The 23,986-nt window shown below is 40.9% G+C and overlaps 1 long non-coding RNA gene across 1 annotated transcript in view; it reads left to right on the plus strand.

The window, feature by feature from the left end:
* Nucleotides 1-23,986, plus strand: part of LOC112061286 (uncharacterized) — a 101,893-nt gene that overhangs the window by 40,051 nt on the left and 37,856 nt on the right. The gene's annotated exons all lie outside the window — the stretch shown is intronic.

Below are 23,986 nucleotides of genomic sequence, written 5' to 3' on the forward strand. Positions count from 1 at the left end.
TCTCCAGGTCTACCAAGTAGATAGAAGGGCCAAGTCAATTCAATACCATGCATGGACCATACCACTTTGCTTTTCGGATAGAGTGATAGTGAACGTTATCCTGGATCGTGACTTTAGATCCCTCGTGGTGCTCAATTAGATCTCCTTTGGCATAAAACTGGACTTGGGTCTTCTGTTCTTCTGCTTCGTCAGTTGCCACCATGCTCTTTTGGACCTGAAACATTTACATCTACAAGTTCTATACCTAGGTTTCTAACAGCGCTACTGCAGCCAGATAGGCTGGAACTTGGTACCTCTGAGTCTGCACTCCCTAGCCCTGACGCACATTAGTACCAGCAGTAATACTTCATCCCAATCACTGCTATAGCATTAACCCCTTTTCTGAGTTTGGATTTAATGGTTCTGTTCATTCATTCAACCGGTTCTGCTGCTGCTGGATGATAGGGAACATAGAACTTCTGTCCAGAAGAATACACATTTCTTTGAAAATGGACCCCATGAATCCACTCCCATTGTCTGAGTCAATCACCTTAGGCTGCAGCTATCTTCAGAACTAATTGTACCCCAATTGTTTTACTGTAGTTAGGACAGTCATATTTTTGGGGAGGGGAAGGCCTCCACCCAATGTGAAAAAGCATCCACAACCACAAGCACATATTCATTACCCCTTAGGATTAAGGGTAACTCCCCAGGATAGTCTATTTGAATTCTTTCTCATGGCCCTCTAGGTGCCTGTCTCATAAGCACTCTCCTACATTTTCTGTTAGTTGGGTCATATATGACACAGATTAGGCAAGCATCAAGATACTCCTTCTGGTCTCTTTCCTATCTGGACCATCACTCCATTTTTGCTAACTTGTCTTTGGCACCTGCCTGTTTGGTGTGGCCATCCACAATGGACCCATGCACCCGTAGTAGCAGATCTTTTCACATATGCTGTGGTACTCACCCACACCAAACCTTTTTTCTGGTTTTACACATAAAAGCCCCTGTTCTATTACTAAATCCTGACTTGCTACTTTCACTTCCTAGCTCCCAAAGAGGTCCTAGCTCCAATGTTCTGCAGCTGTTCTGCTTCAGCTTGTTGTGATTGTTGCTGACCTTGAGTGAAAACTGCTACCCATGACCATAGTGGTTCAGTGACCGCTTGTCTGCTAGGTCAGCTGCCTGGTTCCCTTTCAACAGTGGCCCTTTTCTCCTGTGTACCCAAATTTTAGCCATGTCCACTTTGTCAAACTGCTTGGCAATATCATCCAGCATTTGCCACGTGTTACTGAATTTGATCTCTCCTCCAACAGTAGCCCAGTATTCGTTCTGAGCCCACCAGGCCAACATTAACACAGCTCCCCTGAACACCAAATCTGAGTATAGAAGGATGGTACATTTAGAATGAGATCCCATTTTGTCCATCAGCACCTTGATAACTGCTGCCAATTCTGCATACTGAGTCAATTTACTGGCACAGTTATATGTAAATTATTTACGTATAAAAAAGCAAACAGGATGTTAGGAATCATTAAAAAGGGGATAGAGAATAAGACTGAGAATATATTATTGCCCTTATATAAATCGATGGTACGCCCTCATCTCGAATACTGCGTACAGATGTGGTCTCCTCATCTCAAAAAAGATATACTGGCACTAGAAAAGGTTCAGAAAAGAGCAACTAAAATGATTAAAGAACAGGAGTACTTGTGGCACCTTAGAGACTAACAAATTTATTAGAGCATATGATTAAGGGTTTGGAACGGGTCCCATAGGAGGAGAGATTAAAGAGGCTAGGACTCTTCAGCTTGGAAAAGAGGAGACTAAGGGGGGATATGATAGAGGTATATAAAATCATGAGTGATGTGGAGAAAGTGGATAAGGAAAAGTTATTTACTTATTCCCATAATACAAGAACTAGGGGTCATCAAATGAAATTAATAGGCAGCTGGTTTAAAACAAATAAAAGGAAGTTCTTCTTCACGCAGCGCACAGTCAACTTGTGGAACTCCTTACCTGAGGAGATAGTGAAGGCTAGGACTATAACAGAGTTTAAAAGAGAACTGGATAAATTCATGGTGGTTAAGTCCATTAATGGCTATTAGCCAGGATGGGTAAGGAATGGTGTCCCTAGCCTCTGTCTGTCAGAGGGTGGAGATGGATGGCAGGAGAGAGATCACTTGATCATTGCCTGTTAGGTTCACTCCCTCTGGGGCACCTGGCATTGGCCACTGTCGGTAGACAGGATACTGGGCTAGATGGACCTTTGGTCTGACCCGGTATGGCCTTTCTTATGTTCTTATGTTCTTATTTATAATCATCCATCCCTTAGTTTTACTACTGTCAGATCTCCTTTCCTCTGTCTTTGTACATAGTGGGTACCACTACGTTCTTTAACCTTGCCAACATGCAGTTCTTTAAAGATTAGAAGTTAGGGTGTTTGTTTAGATTAGATGTTGGTTAGATTAGATGTTAGTTCCAGTTTGGACTTGCCCCCTACCTCTGATAAGGTCTCCACTATTTAGGGTACCCATGAAGGTGTGACTCTTCTTATCATAATTAATCCCACAGCTGTAGCCATTGGCAAAAAACCTCCTTCCTCGTTCCCCCAAAGCATCATATTAGCCAAATCCATCACTAATTTTATTGTGTAGCTCATGCAATGAGTATATCGCTATGCAGTAATAACAGTTATATGGTAAGTAAAGGATTAAGGGGGAAGGAACTGATAGCAGAAATGCAAGAGACCTATAAGCCTAGATGTATAATGATATCTTAAGCATTTAGCATAAGCATAATGCCTTATAGCCTGAGTAGGAGTAGTTGTTCAATAAGTTAGCATAAGTAAGTAAACTAACAGTGACCTTATGTCACAAGATGGCGCAAGGCTTTGTTGTTTTGTAATAATCAGAAAAGTTAAACATTTCTGACAGATAATCATAAGATGCTAGTTTATACCAGTTTAAGATATATTTAGTTAGGGAAATCAACTGATGTTTGATAATAAGAATGCCATGGTAACTAATTTGCATATATGCTAATAACTTTACGGTAAAAGGAGAATATAGGATAAGGGCACCCCAATATAAGTAAGGGCACTCCAATATAAGTAAGGGAAGGAATTATAAAAAAGGAAAAGGGGCTGAATCCCTACCGAATATGTATTAAGTATAGTGGCATCAGTATAACACATTATAAAAATTGAATCCCAGCCTGTGCACTTTGGGAGGGAGAGATGTAGCCCTTGTGAGATGCCAGGATGATAACCATTGGTGATGGTGATGATGGTGAGGGGGAAGATGAGGAAGATAACTAACACTTCAGGTTGTTTTGCAAGGCATGATTTAAGTATATGGATGCTTAGCTCAATCTGTATTACTTCTAATATCTCTATATATAACATTTAAAGTAGGAGTTCCTCCAATAATATAAACAGTCTACTCCTTTAACATGATCTCAACAACTTTCTGCTGTTTAATAAAATACTTCACACTTCATTATTTTGATTTGCCTCCACTTTGTGATATTAAATAAATTGTGGTGACTTCAGAATTCAAGTGCATGATACTGTGACATATTAAACCTGTTTTTGACATTTCTAAAAAGAGTAATGAAAACTCATAACTAGGCAATATTGCATCCTCTATGCTTATTTAGGGTGCCACAGCATGAATCACTAGTTGTTTTACTACATTCACCTTTCATTTAATGTGGTACAAATATTACAGGAGAGAGATATTTTCACAAATTAATTAGCAATTAAAAACTTTATTTATAAAGTCAGTTCATAAAGACGTCTTATTAAAATGCAAACTATTATTCCAGATGACTTTTAAATAAGAAATGAACAGAAATGCTAAAGATTGACTACTAACCATTCAAGAACATCTTCAAAAACAATTTGTTGAATATTAATGAACTGAAAATGTCATTTCTGGCCCAATTACTACAAGTAATTAGTTTTTGTCTTTTTTTAATTATGGAGGAAGTGGAATTTTAATAAGGTCAATGTTACAATTACAGTTTTGAAAAAAAATCCTAATTGTATTGTCATTGTATCTTATATAATACATGGAATTAACTTGCTAACAGCTGTTGATTTTAATGTAAATAAAGCAAAAAAATCATTTTGTTAATTTGATAGGAAGAGGAATTTTAATGAGATCAGGTTCATGTTTAAAGCTGGGAAAATATTTTAGTTTCTCAGCCAGGAGCTCTGACAACAAAAGTGGAGGCATCATTATATACAAAGAATAAAACATTTTTATATACAAAAGAACTGCAGGCAGTAACATACAGTCATTCTTTCTATTAACATATTTGGCTGTGTATCTATTAAGAATACTGATATAATAACTACTTCCTAAACTGACCACAGATAGTATTCTTTACTAATACCTAGTCCACGTCCACTACAAGAACAAGTCTTTCTTCTCTATCAACAAAATTCAATCAAAATTGCATCATCTGCTGCAGTAATATTTGGAGGTGCTAAGATTTAAGTGTCATTGTCTGCTGTTTACATTGCTATTCATCATGTATGTGTCAAAAAGAATCTTCTTGCTAAGCGTTCCCTGATGTCTGATTAAACTTGGTTAAAATTCAAGTCAGTTTTAACCTACATTTTTATTCAGTCTTTAGCAACAGTGCATGCATTTTATGAAAAAGACTACTACTTTAATGTTTCAGATACCCTATCCAAGATGCATGTATACATCTAGCACAGAGTCACAGTTAGGAGACATTTTTTTTTATAGCTGAGTGCAATACCTTTGCTCACAAATTAGTTATGTGCACATGCCAATCAGTTTATTGCACTTACATTTTCACTTCTATGTACAATTATTCATTGTTTGCATGCAAATGATAATATTGGGGATGGAGTATAGTCCTGAGCAATTTGTGTATGAAAATATTGCCTTCACCTTTGAAAATTTAACAGAAGATATTTTGTATTATGGTATCACATGGTGAATTCTGTGTGGTTTCATTTGTAAGGTTATTGAAATGATCAACCTTAAGAACGTGTGAAGCTTACATAGGCTAAAATTAGATTTTTGGGAGAGTGGTGAGCATGGTTTGAAAGTTCTTTCTGCCTTTATATGTTCAGATTGGATTTTTTTACTCTTACCTTATTACAAAAATGTAGAACCTGAGTAAAATGTAAATTGTCTCAAACTGGAAATCACAGATTTCTGTGCTATCTCTTATATGTTCTTGGCAATTCTTTCAAGAAAATAGTACTTTGCAAAAATCAAGATGAACCCCATAAATTCCAAGAATGGCAATCAAGTCAGTATAATTGATAACAATGTAGGATACATCTTTTTTTGAGGGGGGGCGGGGAAACTACAAGTGGAAGGCAGCAGCAAATAGTTAAGAGAGAAAAGCTGAAGGGCTTCAAAACTATGTTCCACTTTAGAAGAATAAAACACTTCGTGATATTTTGGTCATGCTAATCTTTTATTTTAAAAAATGTAACAGGAAGAAAATATTTCCAGCTGTTAAATGTATGTGTCATGGATTGTAAATTATATTTAATTCTTCATGTCAGGGAATAGTATGAAAAGACATTGGTTACTGGACTTTTATTATTTCACCTGTTGCAGGATAGTGGAACTATTCTGTTGAAACACACCATTGCTGGATCAGAAAGGGCTAGATCAGTATTTTTTTTTAATAAATAAATGAAGCTGATGGATTAAAAAAAACAGGTCTAAGAGAATCCGTAGCACATATTCCTAGGAGTAGGTTGAACATTAGCTGTACTGAGTTGCCATGCCCAGCTGACAAGGGAGTTCAGATAAGGATTGTAAACCCTACCTTTAGATATGGGTTGATCCACAGCCCACCGAAGTAAGACCCTGAGTACTAGATCCTGCCCTCAATTGAGGTCAATGGCAAAGCTTCCATTAACTCAATGGTGCAGGATCAGGCCCATAATGACATGTCCAGGGCTGGAAAGTCAACCCAGATCTGAATTTAAGTCATGTGCCTGACTGACAAGACCATACTTCCATGATGCAGCTCCAGTAACTGTCAACAGGGCTGTATTTGTGTAGAGCAGAATCAGGCAAAACATGCACATATGTTTTCCTTTTAGAAGTAAATGAAGCAGAAGACTCAGCTGGATGCCCCCCTGTACTTGGAATGCTCATAATTAGGGCCTGTAATGGGGTGGCTACTCCTCACTGGCTGAAAAGGGGTTAAAAGCAGCCCTAGGGAGGCTGCACTGGAGGCATCCAATCAGAGAAGGGCTGAAGGGAGCAGCCAATTAGGGCCAAGAAGGTTCATATAAAAAGGGAGCTGCTGGGAGCCCAGGGAGGAAGAACTGTGACTCTGGAGGGCTGAGAGCACTGCCAGCATCCTGGGCAGAGCAGTGCTGCTAGCAGGAACCAGGGGAATGGGAGACAGCTCCTGGCTGGCTGCTGGGATTTGCAGGCTGAGGCCCGGAGGCAAGGGCAAAGAAGATGCTGGGGCCACGAGGAAGTGATCAGACAATTTGCTGCAGTAGCTACTAAGGGAAGTGGCTAAACAGTGGACTGCATGTCTCCCGGAAGTAAGGAGAACAGTATGTGGCATGGCCAGAGGACTGTGTTGCTGCAGAGGACACCGTGGTCCTTGGAGAGACATGGGTCCTAGAGCAGGAGTAATGGCCGTGAGGCACCACCCGAAGAAGGTGCACTAACACGCTGAGCTAATTCCCAAGATGGCCAGCAGGAGGCACCAGAGATGTGATTGAACAGGGTCACTCAAAATGTATTGTGCAGGCCACTTGTTGCTGCCATTCTGGTCTTGTTCACTGTGGTATTTACTGTGCCTATCAAGTTAGATTTGTTACCAAAACCAGTGCTGAGTTATCCAAACATCACAAACACATTTTAACCAAATTTGGCAGAAGGGTGAGGGAACAAACTTAACTGGTCAGGTTTGGTATTAAGAAGAGACAAAAATGGATTTTTAGGAAACTTTCATAAAAATGAAAGATAGGCAAATGAAGAGTGCCTGGGCTAGAATTCAGAAAGAGCCATTTCAGCCCAAATGGTGACATGAAAACAGAAGGGGAAAACAACTCAGATAAGTGATTATCAAAAATGGGCTGCCTCAGACTACATTATATAATTGTTAATAGTAATTCTATCACATATGTGCTGTAATTATTTTGTTGATAAAAGTGACAGGAATCTTGCAAAGAGGATGAAAGCAATGTGATGTGAGATTTATACTGAATGTTGTGATCATAAGGGGCTAACATTTCCAGAAGTATCAGTAGTTTTGTTTGAGAAGCAATTTGATTTGTCTTTGTGTTTTTCCAGTCTAGTTCCTTTTCATTTGTAATCATGCTTTCAATAAATAAATATAAATAATAACTAATGGGGCATCATTTTATCACAAAAAAAACCCCTACAGGGAATGGGATTATGACTGTTTCAACCTGAACAAGAGCTCTATGTAGCTCGAAAGCTTGTCTCTTTCACCAGCAGTAGTTGGTCCAATAAAAGATATTACTTCACTCATGTCGTTTCACCATATTACCTGACAATCACAGTCCTAGAGCTGGTTGTCTTTAAATGCTGTTTTCTCAGTGTTAGTCACTGTTCTCCTCTTTTGATATGAAAGGTCTGGTTGCCACATGAAGCAGAAATATTATTAGATAGTCACAATCCATGGTGATGCAGGAACCTGATTGTGATCAGTATGCTGCATGTCATGGCCACTTAAACATTTCATGGTGACAGAACAGAGAACATCCTCCTCCAAAAGCACAAGTCTCTCCCGCTCAAGCCTAATGAACAGGTAAATGTAAGCAGCAAAGGAGTCTATCTAGCAGAAGGCAGTGGTATTCATATACACTAACCGATTCACTGCAGTTTGCACCATCTAGCTAAGGTACTTATATGGCCTCCATTGCTATAACATCTGAGCTAATGTAATGTAGCTTCACAATACACTTATGAGATAGGGAAGTGCTATTATCCCCATTTATTTACAGATAGGACACTGAGGCACAGAGAAAGTAAGGCCCAGATCCTCAAAGGTACTTCAGAGTAGCAGCCGTGTTAGTCTGTATCCGCAAAAAGAAGAACAGGAGGACTTGTGGCACCTTAGAGACTAACAAATTTATTAGAGCATAAGCTTTCGTGGACTACAGCCCACTTCTTCGGATGCATATAGAATGGAACATATATTGAGGAGATATATATACACACACAGACAGAGAGCATAAACAGGTGGGAGTTGTCTTACCACCTCTGAGGTATATCAAAGGTACTTAGGCACCTAAATCCTGGATCACAGTTCCTCTGATCCTTCCTTAGGATAAACCTGAAAATGTCATATAAATAGATAGTCCTGTTTCTCCACTTTATTCTATAAAAGCTTCATTTTAAATATTTCCCTTTAACAGTCTTATATTCTTCTAGCTTTCTTTTCCATCATGCTTGAAAATAAATATGTGCAGAGTGACTTTTTCTAAGGAGTCTTTAATTAATTAAATGTTGAATGTTTTTCATCAGATGTGCTTTATACTCCCATTTCCTGTGAACCAAATCCAAGAGTCAAATGTGATATTTTCAACTACAAAAAATTAATGATAATAAATAACATTAATCAAAATTGGCTAGCAAAATTCATGATCTGAAGGTTTTTTCCTTGGAAAAAAATGCAAATGTATGTTTAGTTATTCACAAACCATGTTATTAGTTTTATCAAAAATACTTTAAAGGGAAACATTTGTGAAATATTGTATTTTTACATTACAATAACGTAATTTGAAAGTGAAAACATAGGGTTTCATATTGTGGGCTCTGTACCCAGCTGATATGAATATTATTTTCCTCACAATATCAGTAAACCACCCAAATTTTGCTTATAATATATATTTTTTGTGATGCACAAACAATTGGAGACAAAAATGTTAAGGTTGTTCATTTAAGAATATTGCTTTGTTGTTGTTATGGAAAGCTGTCACGGCCTGTGAGGTATTGCTTTATAATACATGAAGTTCCATGAAGTTCCAGTAAGCCTCTTTAGGTAGCTTAATGTTTTAAAATAAAAAAGAGAGATTTTTCTAATATAGGTGCATATATTAAATAAATAATATATTAAAGAAAAAAATTTAGTACTGAATATATTAACCGAATGCAGAAACACTATTTTAAAATGGCATTATATTAAGAAAAAAATAAACAAGTTGTCAGAACATTCTGACATTGTATATTAAAGTGTTGTTTTAGTTGTGTTTATCACAGGATATGGGAGAAATAAGATGGGAAAGGTAATATCTTTTATTGGACCAACTTCTGGTGGTGGAAAGAGACAAGTGTTTGAGTTTCACAGAGCTTTGAGCTTCACAGAGAGACCTGAACAAAAGCCCTGTGAATCTTGAAAGCTTGTCTCTTCCATCAAGAGAAGTTTGTCCAATAAAAGATATTATTTCTCCCATTTTGTCTCCCTCATTGTATATTAAACATTTTTAAATAAACTTCTCACAATCATTTGCACAATTATCTCATTACAGCCAGGCATTCCGGGCCAATTGTCTATATGTTGCTAAATCAGAGTAGTTGATAATCCATCATGATATTTTCCAAGTGTTCAGTTTCCAAAACATCATAACAAATTGCAGTTATATATACAAATTAGTGGTATATACTTTGCAGAAGTGATAACTCTAGATAGCTATAGTTATTCATTACAGTGGTTTGCAATTTCTTGGTCCATCACAAGGTAACAGATTGTCTGTAACACTAATCTGTGTCATCATTGCACGGATCTAAAAAAATATGTGTATTCTAAGGACCTTAGCCAGAATGACTATAAAGAAATTTAAGCTAGATCTCTCATCATCACTGTACATAAAAATCAAGGTTCTGACTTCAGTGATGGCTTGGCCACATTGATTTAGTAAGTGCAACTTTAAATTACAAGGAAAATTTAAAGAACACAGTTCAAAAAGTCTGTGTTCTTTAGGATGTATAGGGCTGACTTCAGAGTTTGGTCTCCCATTCCCTAAATTGATATATGGCCAAAATTTTCAAAACGGGTTTGAAGTTCTTAGGCAGATGACATGAACATTTTTTGCCGCTGGAGATGATAGAAAGGGTTAAATGGCCAATCCCTAAGAAGACAATATCATAGGTTGGGAGAATGTGGACTGTTAGAGGTTTTGATGCGGACTGAGGTTCAAATAATCGTCACACATTTTAAGACGCTTTTTGAACCTGAACTCCCAGCTTTCTGAGGTTCTGGGTTTTTATCACCATCAGTGTTGTTGTTGTTTTTTTTTTTTTTTTATGTTATGGGTATTTTCCCATTGTTAAGGTTGCTTAAGAGTGGCTTGTTTTTTAAGACTGTAGCCTCAAGTTTTATTCAAAATCTCAGACCATATAAAACATTTATAGAAAAAGATATATGTACTGGCAAAATGTAATATTTAATGGGTTATATTGTATTCAGTATGATTTATACAATTGAAATATATTTCAGTGTTACATAAAATATTTCCATCCGTTTAAGGATTGCAGAGAATAAATCCAAATAGGAAAGATGCATCAGCTGTTTTTAATAGAAAACTGAAAAATGTATAACTTGACAAAATAAATTATTGATAATCTTATAAATGTGTTAAACAGTCCCTACATAAATATGTATGTAAACAGAATGAATTTTGTTATGGAGTAATCAAGAGGGTGGTATTTTGCAAATGTAATATGGAGCACATATATATTCTGGATGAGGAAAGCAGAATATATTTTGTCAAATATTATCTAATTCATTATATTTACTAAAGTATTGTAATCAATGTACATTTAATATGTAAAATTATTAGCCTATTTGGCAAACTGACTAAAGCATGTTATATAATAAAGTAACGACAATGGTTTTCTGAAACACATTAGTCCAAATTACCTGGTGCAGTGTGGCTGCTTTATACTACATTATTATCACCTGACCATGAAACTGGTTAGGACCTGATCCAAAGATCATTGAAGTTAATCGGAAACTTTAACAGCCCATGGATATCACCCCAGTGTAATGGTGATCTTCAATAACCAAGAGATAATGTAACTCTATGCCACAAACCATCTTCATTTCACTTTTATGGACTGTGGCCAGTGGAGAGGGGGGTATGGTCAGGATGCCCATGTGCGATGTCATTTCCTGGTTGTGAGTTTGGTTAGCTGTGACTGTTGCAGCTTGGCATAAGTTAGAGCAGTGGTTTTCAAACTTTTTTTCTGGTGACCCAGTTGAAGAAAATTGTTGATGCCCACAACCCAACGGAACTGGGGATGAAGGTTTTGGGGTGTGGGAGTGGCTCAGGGCTGGGGAGAGGGTTGGGGTGTGGGAGTGAGGGCTGCAGGGTGGGGCTGGGAATGAGGGGTTCTGGGTGTAGGAGGGGGCTCTGGGCTGGAGCAGGGAGTTGGGGTGCGGGAAGGGGTCAGGACTCTGGACTGGGGGTGCAGGCTCTGAGTGGGGCTGAAGATGATTGGTTTGGGGTGCAGGAAAGGGTTCTGGGTTGGGGGGGCTCAGGGTTGAGGCAGGGGATTGGGGTGCAGGGTTGGGGCACAGGCTTACCTCAGGTGGCTCCCGGTCAGCGGCGCAGTGCGGGTGCTAAGGCAGGCTTCCTGCCTGTCCTGGCACTGTGGACCACGCTGCACCCCGGGAGCGGCCAGCAGCGGGTCCAGCGCCTAGGTGGAGACATGCAAGCAGCTCCGCATGGTTCTCACCCGTAGGCACCGCCCCCACAGCCAATGGAAGTGTGGAGCCGGTGCTCGGGGCGGGGGCAGCGTGCCAAGCCCTGTGGCCCCCCTGCCTAGAAGGCGGACCTGCTGCTGGCCACTTCCAGGGTGCAGCAGGGTGTGAGAATAGGTAGGAACTAGCCTGTCTTATCCGGACAGCACCGCTGATGGGACTTTTAATGGCCTGGTTGGCGGTGCTGACCAGAGCCGATGCAATCCAGGGCCTTACATTCCGCGGCCCAATACTGGGTCGTGACCCACAGTTTGAAAACCACTGAGTTAGAGCAGCCCTCTGGGTTAATACTTCTTCAATGGGACTACCCAGGGTAGTAAGTAGAGCTTTGTTTTGTGAAGGATTATGAAATTTGGCTTTTTCCCCTAAATCACAGCAAAACCCCCAAATTTAGAAGTTTTTCCTGAAGGAAAAAAAATCAATTTGTGTCATGAACACATTTTTCTTCTACAAAATCAAAAAAAGACTTTATTTTGTACTTATTTATAATATATAACATAACACAAACTATCAAAAATCAAAATGAAAAGTAATTTGAAAATCAAAAATGGAAACATTTCTTTTGGAAAGTGTGGAAATGTCACTTCCACACTTTTAGAATTTTTTTCCTGCTTTCATGTTTTTCTAAATTAAGACCCAAATTTGTAAAGCATTTTGATTTTGACAGAACTGCATATGCTGATGGAATATGGCTCCATCAAAGTTTCTCCGCCTAGTTTTAGTAATAAGCACTACACCTACTAATAAGAGTTGATCAGAACATGCTGGAGAATGAAACACAGACTGAGGGCTATATTTTAAAGCAGAAGATCATGCCCTAAATTAATGAACTGTAATGTCTGGGTATGGGGTATGGCTAACCATGCAAATACCAGGCATTTATTTGGGGCCAGCGTGGTGCAAAATGGTCTCCATAACAAATAACCAGTATTCAAAGTTGCCCTCCTTTAGCCTAACTCCCCTTCACCACCCCACCCCACCCCACCCCAATTCAGCCCATCTCACTTCCTCCTGCAAGGTGGAGTAGTGGTGGGAAATGAGGGTACCTAAGTGTGCGAAGACTTAAGGTTTCCCCTTCTTCCTCCAGGCTAATAGGATCCATCAGTTATCTCCCAGTCTCTGGTCCATATTTAACTCTGGGAGCTGGCCCGTTTGAGACAATCATCTATACCAGACACCCACTGCAAGGGGTGACAGAGTTATGAATTCTATTTATAAATTTACAACTTTTAAATGCTGTCCTTACTCCTTCTGAACCTAAAACCTGACCTCCAGGATACTACCAGGCTGGCACAAAGCAAGCCACATCAGACACTGCCTCAGTCTTGACCTGAGGGAAAAAATCCTTTCTGATTCCAAAATCTGTGATGGGTCAGACCCACAGCATCTTGGAGACACAGTTCAAACAATGCCTCCAGTGTGGGACATGTAGGTAAGGGCAGGGGTGGGGGGGAGAGGAAGCGCAGCAGCCACAGCGCACAATGCATGGAGGTGTCAGGACTGAGATCCCCACTTTGAACTTTAGGGTACAAATGTAGGGGCCTGCATAAAAACTTCTAAGCTTAATTACCAGCTTAGCTCTGGTTCGGCTGCCACCATTTTCAATGGATTCCCTCCCTGGGAAACCTTGAAAAACCTTCACCAAATCCCTGGTGAAAACAAATCCAACCCCTTGGATTTAAAACAAGGGGAAATTAACCATTCCCCTCCTTCCTCCCACCAACTCCTGGTGAATCAAGATCCAAAACCCCTTTGGATCTAAAACAAGGAAAAAATCAATCAGGTTCTTAAAAAGAAGGTTTTTAATTAAAGAAAAAGGTAAAAATCATCTCTGTAAAATCAGTATGGAAATCAACCTTACAGGGTAATCAAACTTAAAGAGCTCAGAGGACTCCCCTCTAGTCTCAGGTTCAAAGTACAGCAAACAAAGAGAAACACTCTAGTAAAAGGTACATTTACAAGTTGAGAAAACAAAGGAAAACTAACACGCCTTGCCTGGCTATTTACTTACAAGTTTGAAATAGGAGAGACTTGCTTAGAAAGATGTGGAGAACCTGGATTGATGTCTGGTCCCTCTCATTCCCGGAGAACGAACACTTTCCCAAACAAAGAACACAAACAAAAGCCTTCCCCCCCCCAAGATTTGAAAGTATCTTGTCCCCTTATTGGTCCTTTAGGTCAGATGCCAGCCAGGTTACCTGAGCTTCTTAACCCTTTACAGGGAAAAGGATTTTGGAGTCTCTGGCCAGGAGGGATTTATAGTACTGTACACAGGACAGCTATTACCCTTCCCTTTATAGTTATGACACGCCCCCCAAATCACAGATAGTGTTGGATGTTCGGTTCCACACTGGCTGTGATTTCTTCCTGGAGTTCTAGGAGAAAACAGAGTTAATAAGACACATGTACCTTTAGACATACTACTGATTATATAAAAACTAACAATATGTTTCATTCCAAGAACAATTGTTAACCAGTTAACTCTGGGAAACTTTCCCGGGAAAGTGCATCAGCCACTTTGTTAGAAGCTCCCGAAATGTGTTGTATTTCAAAATCAAAATCTTGGAGAGCTAAACTGCACCGAAGAAGTTTTTTGTTATTTCCTTTGGCGGTATGAAGCCACTGTAGCGCAGCATGGTCTGTTTGTAGTTGGAAACGCCGTCCCCAAACATATGGGCGTAGCTTTTCCAGCGCGAACACAATGGCGTAGCATTCCTTTTCGCTGATTGACCAATGGCTTTCCCTCTCAGACAGTTTCTTACTGAGAAACACGACAGGATGGAATTCTTGATCCGGTCCTTCCTGCATTAAAACTGCTCCCACGCCTCGCTCGGACGCATCTGTGGTTACTAGGAACGGTTTGTCAAAGTCTGGGGCCCTTAGCACAGGGTCAGACATGAGTGTTGCCTTAAGCTGGTTAAAGGCCTTTTGACACTTATCAGTCCACTGAACTGCATTTGGCTGTTTCTTTCTGGTTAGGTCTGTCAGCGGGGCGGCGATTTGGCTGTAGTGGGGTACAAATCGCCTATAATATCCAGCCAAGCCTAAGAAGGATTGGACCTGTTTCTTAGACTTTGGAACCGGCCACTTTTGGATAGCATCCACTTTGGCCTGTATGGGATTTATAGTTCCTTGACCCACCTGGTGCCCCAGGTAAGTCACTCTGTTTTGGCCTATTTGACACTTTTTAGCCTTAACAGTTAGTCCTGCCTGCTGGATGCGCTCGAAAACTTTTTCCAGGTGCTCCATGTGCTCTGCCCATGAATCAGAAAAAATGGCCACATCATCGAGGTAGGCAACTGCAGATTCTCCCAATCCCGCTAGGAGACCATCTACAAGTCTTTGGAAGGTGGCGGGTGCATTTCGCAACCCGAAAGGGAGTACATTGAATTCATACACCCCTGCCTGGGTGACGAAGGCTGACCTTTCCTTAGCGGGTTCATCTAGTGGTACTTGCCAGTACCCCTTGGTTAAGTCCAAAGTAGAGATGAATTGGGCATGTCCCAATTTCTCCAATAGCTCATCTGTGCGTGGCATTGGATAGTTGTCAGGACGAGTTACAGCATTTAGCTTACGGTAGTCCACGCAAAAGCGTATTTCCCCATCTGGTTTGGGAACTAGAACCACTGGAGATGCCCATGCACTCTTAGAGGGGCGGATTATACCCATCTGTAGCATGTCCTGGATCTCCCTTTGTACAGCAGTTTGGGCATGAGGTGACTCCCGGTAGGGTGGGGTTCTAATAGGGTGAGCATTACCTGTGTCAATGGAGTGGTATGCCCGTTCGGTCCATCCTGGAGTGGCTGAGAAAATTGGTGCAAAGCTTGTGCACAGCTCCTTGATCTGCTGTCGCTGCAGACGTCCAAGGGTCGTGGAGAGGTTCACCTCTTCCACGCCACCATCCTTTTTTCCTTCATAGTAGACACCTTCAGGCCACTCCGCATCATCTGTTTCCTGGGCTGTAAACTGGCAAACGTTTAATTCTCTGGAATAAAAGGGCTTAAGAGAATTAACATGGTATACCTTAGGCTTTATGTTGGAGGTGGGGGAGGCTATGAGATAGTTAACAGCTCCTAGGCGCTCCTGGACCGTGAATGGTCCTTCCCACGACGCTTCCATTTTATGGGCCTGGATTGCCTTTAAGACCATGACTTGGTCTCCTACTTTGAAGGACCGTTCTCTGGAATGGTTATCATACCAGGCCTTTTGCTCTTCCTGAGCATCCTTTAGGTTTTCTTTAGCAAGGGCCAAAGAATGTCGGAGGGTGTTTTGTAGGTTGCTTACAAAGTCTAGAATGTTTGTTCCTGGAGAAGGCGTAAACCCCTCCCATTGCTGCTTCACCAACTGTAATGGCCCCTTAACCTCACGGCCATACACAAGTTCAAATGGTGAAAACCCTAAACTGGGATGTGGTACAGCCCTGTAGGCAAAAAGCAACTGCTGCAACACGAGGTCCCAATCATTGGAGTGTTCATTTACAAATTTACGTATCATGGCCCCCAAAGTTCCATTAAACCTCTCCACCAGGCCATTGGTTTCATGGTGGTAAGGGGTGGCAACCAAGTGATTCACCCCATGAGCTTCCCACAGGCTTTCCATGGTTCCTGCCAGGAAGTTAGTTCCCGAATCTGTAAGGATGTCGGAGGGCCAACCTCCCTGGCAAAAATGTCTGTTAATGCCTGGCACACACTTTTAGCCCTGGTGTTGCTTAAGGGTACTGCTTCCGGCCATCGGGTAGCAAAATCCATGAAAGTCAGTACGTACTGCTTTCCTCTGGGTGTCTTCTTTGGGAAAGGACCCAGAATATCCACAGCTACGCGCTGAAATGGGACCTCAATTATGGGTAGTGGCTGGAGAGGGGCTTTAACCTGGTCTTGGGGTTTTCCCACTCGTTGGCACACCTCACAAGACCGGACATAATTAGCAACGTCCTTGCCCATTCCCTCCCAGTGGAAGGACTTCCCCAACCGGTCTTTGGTTCTGTTCACCCCAGAATGGCCACTGGGATGATCATGGGCTAAGCTCAAGAGCTTTACCCGATACTTAGTGGGAACTACCAACTGCCTTTGAGGATGCCAGTCTTCCTGGTGCCCACCAGAAAGAGTCTCCTTGTATAAAAGTCCTTGTTCTACAACAAACCGGGATCGGTTAGAAGAGCTGAGAGGCGGTGGGGTGCTCCGCGCCGCCGCCCAAGCTTTTTGAAGGCTGTCATCTGCTTCCTGCTCGGCCTGGAACTGTTCCCTTGATGCTGGAGACATCAGTTCCTCCTTGGACTGTGGACTGGGGCTTAGTCCCTCTGGAAGTGATGCAGGTGCTGGGGCTGTTTCCATTGACTGTGAACCGCTGTCCGCTGGTGCACTATGTGGTAACTCAGGCTCTGGCTGAGCCTCTTGGGTAGGGTTATCTGCTGCTTCTGCCAGTTCAGGCTCGCTGGTGCCCTCTGGCATTGGAGTTGTAGACGGGTTTGCAAGCGCTGGACTCAGGGCTGGCAATGGTTCTGGTGCTGGTTGCGTTGCCAGTTCCGGTTCTGGGACTGGCTTTGGCTGGGTCTCTGGGATTGGATCCACTACGGCTGTTGCAGTCGTTGGCAGGGGATCCAGTTCCACCACCTTTGTCTGGGTCTCCGGTAACACAGACGGGGCCCTGGTGGACGGCTCAGGAACAGGGATGGGGGTGAAAGCTTGCTTAGCCTTTGCTAGTTCCAGTTCATGTTTCCTTTCTTTTTCTCTCTCCTCCATCTCTTTTTCTTTCAGCTCCATCTCTCTCTTGTGGGCCCTCTCTTTGGCTTTTTTCAGCTCCATCTCTCTTTCATGGGCCTCCTTTTTGGCTTTTTCTTCTCTTTCTTTTAGCTCCATCTCTCTCTTGTGGGCCCCCTCTTTGGCTTTCTCCTCTCTGTCTCTCAGCTCTATCTCTCTCTCTTGTGGGCCTCCTCTTTGGCTTTTTCTTCTTTGATAGTCATTTTCCTGTTTTCTTATGCTGGGTCACCCCCTTTGCAGATGACAAACTGGGAAGCTCTCAGCTCTGGCTGCTGCAGAGTTAACAGTAACTTTCTAACTAGCTACTCCCGAGGATGTAAAAAGAAAAAAAAAACAATTCAGCTTGTAAATACCTTTTACCAGTCATTTGCTAATTGAACCCTTCTCTTAACAAAGGACCTGTAAAAAAAACTTAACACCTCTGATTTCAGGCAAGGAGAGATAAGATATGCATCTATCTACTTCCAGCTCCGCTTTCCAAGCAGCTAGAAGGAAAAAAAAATCTCACTGGCTTTTGGGTTTAAAATGATCCCACCGCTATTCACCATGTCAGGACTGAGATCCCCACTTTGAACTTTAGGGTACAAATGTAGGGGCCTGCATAAAAACTTCTAAGCTTAATTACCAGCTTAGCTCTGGTTCGGCTGCCACCATTTTCAATGGATTCCCTCCCTGGGAAACCTTGAAAAACCTTCACCAAATCCCTGGTGAAAACAAATCCAACCCCTTGGATTTAAAACAAGGGGAAATTAACCATTCCCCTCCTTCCTCCCACCAACTCCTGGTGAATCAAGATCCAAAACCCCTTTGGATCTAAAACAAGGAAAAAATCAATCAGGTTCTTAAAAAGAAGGTTTTTAATTAAAGAAAAAGGTAAAAATCATCTCTGTAAAATCAGTATGGAAATCAACCTTACAGGGTAATCAAACTTAAAGAGCTCAGAGGACTCCCCTCTAGTCTCAGGTTCAAAGTACAGCAAACAAAGAGAAACACTCTAGTAAAAGGTACATTTACAAGTTGAGAAAACAAAGGAAAACTAACACGCCTTGCCTGGCTATTTACTTACAAGTTTGAAATAGGAGAGACTTGCTTAGAAAGATGTGGAGAACCTGGATTGATGTCTGGTCCCTCTCATTCCCGGAGAACGAACACTTTCCCAAACAAAGAACACAAACAAAAGCCTTCCCCCCCCCAAGATTTGAAAGTATCTTGTCCCCTTATTGGTCCTTTAGGTCAGATGCCAGCCAGGTTACCTGAGCTTCTTAACCCTTTACAGGGAAAAGGATTTTGGAGTCTCTGGCCAGGAGGGATTTATAGTACTGTACACAGGACAGCTATTACCCTTCCCTTTATAGTTATGACAGAGGGATTCATATGCAGGAAGTGGGGGTGGATGCATGAGAGAAAAGGATCCCTCTCCTCCCCCACGCCCCAGCCTGGACAATGGGAGCAGAGAGAGGCAGAGAAATCTCACCTCATCCCCAGATCTCCTCCCAGCCCACAGTATCCTTGTGTATTCTGGGCAGCAGGAAGGCCCCAGAGCAGCCAAGCTTGATCTTTCCTTACCTCCTCCAGGGGTTGTTTTCCAGTTGTATGGATGGGGAGGAGGGGCATGTGCAGGATCAGGATTGATGATTAGCAATGGCAGGAAAGTAAATGCAGAAAGCAATTATATATGAATGCTTAGTTCATTTGGAGTGAAACATATATTTTGTTTACACCTTGTCCAAGTGTGCCTAAGAGGCATTTTCGGTCTTGTATTCTTGTCTAGCCCCACAGATGTACCTTGCTGAATTTAACCTTTTAGCTAGTGTTTGCGTGCAACAGATTTTGTCAAATTCCTTAGATGTGATGCATCACGCCAGAAATGGATGTGGCTTTTGTGTGACTCAAGATGACAACAGGCAGATAGACTCCAAACTTGTACTTTTGGTGCTTTGCTGAAGAATACTGTGCCTATACAGTGAATTCACTGTATTGTATCGTAGGATCAGAATCTGCAATATTTAAAGTAAATGAATGTGCTAACAAGTGTAGAAACAACTATCTCATGTTCTTAGTATATATAGGCAGAGACCTTGCATTGTTTGTAAATGTCAAACTGTCTTTGTTATAATGAACCAAATAATTTATAAATGCCAAAAGCACTGAAGTTTATATCTGAACCTTCCTAGAGGACTGTTCTGATGTGGGATTTCCTTGTCTTTGGGGATTTGTTGTTTTTTCCTTAAGCTATACAGTGTAAACTAATTAATAGTAATTAGTACTGTTAAATTCTAGTGATAACTTTCCATTATTACTTAGGGTCAAGATATGCAAAGCATACAAAGTAATTGTGTTAATTACATTGTTTCAGGCTACATTTGTAATTAAACTTAAAGCAATCTAAGAATGTTTACAATGTTTAAAATAATATTTGACCTAGAATTTCAGTTTATGTAGACTTTCAAATGAAATCCTGTTTCCTTGAAATTTAATTATAATATGTTATGCATATTCATATCTGTCTCAATATATTCATGCAAAATAATCCACTGAGATGTACAGTAGTATCTCCTTTATCAGGGCACCTTTTCATAGCACAAACAGCAGTTTGCAGCCAGTACAAATTCAGAAGAGAAATAATGTTGCACAGTTATGGGCTTATCTCTCTCTCACACACACAAACAATGCATAGAAAACATAATGATAAATTAATTTTCAAATGTTACATTATGCTTTACATTTTTAAGTGTGAATCTGAAACAAACAAACAAACAAAAACTAGTGTTTGACCTTGAGAAGGTATTTTTGGTTCACTGGTCTATTCTTTGTTCCCAGTTGAAACCCCTGTTTATGAATGGAATTGGCAAGTCATAACCTAGAGGTGGCTGAAACAGAGCTGGCTACATTACCTTTGTACATTTTTTTGTCAGTTAAAACTACAGGATCACACTGATAAGTGCTTTGATTATTTTGCAACAACAGAATGGTTCGGATTTCTGATTATCAGCTTTTCTTTAGACCTCTTCATCATTCCCAGTCTCTGGTATGGTCTAACACTGTTGCAAAAAAGCAATCATTCTTGGATGTATTAGCAGGAGTGTGTTAGCAAGATGGAAGAAGTAATTCTGCTCTACTCCACACTGATTAGGCCTTAACTGGGCACCACACTTCAGGAAAGATGTGGACAAATTAGGAAAGTCCAGAGATGAGCAACAAAAATGCTTAAAAGTCTAGAAAATATGACCAATGAGGGAAGATTGAAAAAACTGGGGTTGTTTAGTCTGGAGAAGAGAATACTGAAGGTGGACATGATAAGTTTTCAAGTACATGGAAGATTGTTACAAGTAAGAGGGAGAAAAAATGTTCTCTTTAACCTCTGAGGATAGGACAAGAAGCAATGAGCTTAAATTGCAGCAATGGCAGTTTAAATTGGACATTAGGAAAAACTTCCTAATTGTCAGGCTGGTTAAGCACTGGAATAAATTGCCCCAGGAGGTTGTGGAAGCTCCTTAATTGAAGATTTTTAAGAGCATGTTAGACAAACACCTGTCAGGGATGGTCTAGATCAGCAGTTCTCAAACTGTGCATCAGGATTCCAAAGTGGGTTGTGATCCCATTTTAATGGGGTTGCCAGGGCTGGTTTAGACTTGCTGGGGCCCAGGGCAGGAGCCCAAGCCTGAGGGCTTCAGCCCTGGGCAGCAGGGCTCAGTTTACAGGCCCCCTGCCTGTGGCTGAAGCTCTTGGCCTTCGGCTTTGGCCCCCCAGCCTGGGGAAGTGGGGCTTTGGCTTTGCGCTCCCCCCCCCAACCCCTCAGGGTGGCAGGCCTTGGGCGGGCTCGGGCTTCAGTCCCCCTCCTGGAATCCTATAGTAACTTTTGTTGTCAGAAGGGATCACGGTGCAATGAAGTTTGAGAATCCCTGGTCTAGATAATACTTAGTCCTGGCTTGAGTGCAGGGGACTGGACTAGAAGACCACTTGACATCCCTTCTAGTCCTACGATTTTATGATTCTATTATAAGTCCCAACACTGGAAACAGTGTGTATATGATATCTAGCTAATCTTTCATAGAATGCTAGAATATTTTCCCCTGCTTAAGCTGCTTTCTATTTGCATATAACCTCCACTGACGTAAATCCCCCTCTATACTTCTCCCTACTTTAACCCCTAGATTAGCATGTTAATTAAGGACATAAATTAACTAGGATGAATGAAGTCTGAACTTCTCATTATTCATCTTGCTTGCCTTCACCAAAAGCATCTACACTGAGGTTAAGCATGACAGAGAAAGCAAACAGCAGTAGAAAACATGACAAAAATCAAAAGAGAGTACATAGGCTATGTGACTGTAGAGCCAGAATTAGACGTGAGAAATACCAGAGGAATGATCAATATTTTTGAAAGCACATTTTTTCTGTCTGTGTGCCTTCTAATATATAATTACTCATCTTCCCCTGTTTTTGATCTTAACAATCTGAACCCTTTAATGTTTAGCCTCAGTTAGTATTTCTGGTCCCATTATATAGCCTTGTTGTAGCTAGACTACATGGATTTCCAAATAGTCTTGTTTGTAGCAATTTCCCCCTATTTACTGTAGAATGCACTTGGTTGGATGTAGAGCTAGGTTGAATATGCCAACAATGAATAAAATTTCCATCTATCGGTGTTCCTGCCTTCTGAATGGTAGAGTTAATTTTATTTTTATTATGAAATCCACTCACTTCCCAATAGGTTACTGTTGTGTTTTTGTTGTTGTTGTTCTCACACCTGAAAACAATTGTACTGTCTTACGGAGGTGATATTTCTAAAGAATTAACCTCCCTGTTTTAGCACAAACAAGACAAAGACATTCAGGTACACCTGAAAATCATGGTTTTCAAGCATACATCCTGTTTCAGTGTATAATATTTGTTATTCATTATTTGTATTGTAGTAGCCCATTGTGATGTCAAACAGAGATCAAGGCAAAGGTAGATTATTTAGATATGGTATCTCCACATCTCTGCAGAAAGATCCATTGTTCTTAAAGCATAGCTGATAAGGAGTTTCTCGGGCTACGAATTTTAAAAAGCAGCCAATATCTTTTTTTTCTCTGTTTTCCCAACATTGAGCTACTTTGTATTATACAAAGTTGCAATGATGAGAATTAAAGGAATAATTAAACACAATTGTCTCTATTACAGAAAAAAATCTATTTTGCCTAACAATATTTGCTGTCTGATAAATCTCATCAATGTAATTTGGGGGGAATGGATCAACATTCATGTTGTGTTCTCCGTCAATACCCGGGCCGGGGAAACTAATGATCCAACCAGCAGACCAAATTCGGTGATGAATCCTGGTCATGTGCCACCTGAGGCACATTGCAGTGGATCTGTAAGCTGTACTACATCCCTGGCCATCTTAAGGCTTTGCTAAGTGTATACAGTAAATGATAAGGAGATTTTTAAAATATTTCATTTAAAACCAATTCACTTATCAGCTGAACCATCCACTGCTTTTGCTAACAAAAGGATTTTGTTCAATTAGCAAGTGAATGCAAGTGAATTAGCAATGCGTGGGTCATTTTCTCCCAACAAGTTTTAGACTATCAAAACCCCGGACAACCCAGCTACTATCCGGGTGACTCCAATGGCCTGAATCACATCAACAAAAATAGCCTGGCATTGCTCAGTAGGTGTACTTTTCTCCACTTCCCAAAGGGTCCGTCCAGCTCATTATTGATCACTTAGACAAGAAAAAGCTTGTTCAACCATCTGCTGCTCACTAAGGTGCATTATAAATTACTCTGCTACCTTGGAAGACTCAGCCAAGTTACAGGTTCTGATGCTCCTCTCTCTTCTACCAGAATAAATAAGAAATAAGTCCAATGAAGTAAAAGCAATGACTGACCAGTGTAAGGGATTGCAGAGTCAAACCCAAAGAATTCTCCCCTTTTCTAGAACTGAAGACTTTGGACCAGATTCTCTGTTGCTCATCTATACCAATGTAATGTGATTATACGAATATTAGTCAGTAATAAGCTTCCAGATGGATGAACTATTGTATGTGTAAAATATCAACACATTTTCTATTTTTCCAAAAATCTCTTTCCCCCGCACTTTGTTAATAGAACAGTTAGACAGGCCTATTGACAGCCGTATCAAATGTCATCAATGAAGTCGATTGTTAATGTGATTCATGTCACACTGCTCAGAGTACACAGGACTGCTGAGCCTCAGAACCACCTACACCTTCAAAAAGATATGGTGACAACAATTAACACCCAGGTGAGAGAGCTGGATGATTCTGAGACTAGATGGCTTAAAAAACAACAACAAGAAAACAAGTTTCATCATAAAATGGGGTCAATTCTGCTATCTATTCATGTAGGATAGCACTTATTAATTAATAGTCTCATTGGTTCTGACTACCAGTAAATACATTAGTGGTGGTTAAGATTATGTTTAAATTAAATCCTTTTGCCATTTACATTAGACTACTGCTAAACAAGAAAAGCCTAAAATCC

This window comes from Chrysemys picta, chromosome 1 (genome assembly GCF_011386835.1).
Source record: "Chrysemys picta bellii isolate R12L10 chromosome 1, ASM1138683v2, whole genome shotgun sequence".
NCBI lineage: Eukaryota > Metazoa > Chordata > Testudines > Emydidae > Chrysemys > Chrysemys picta.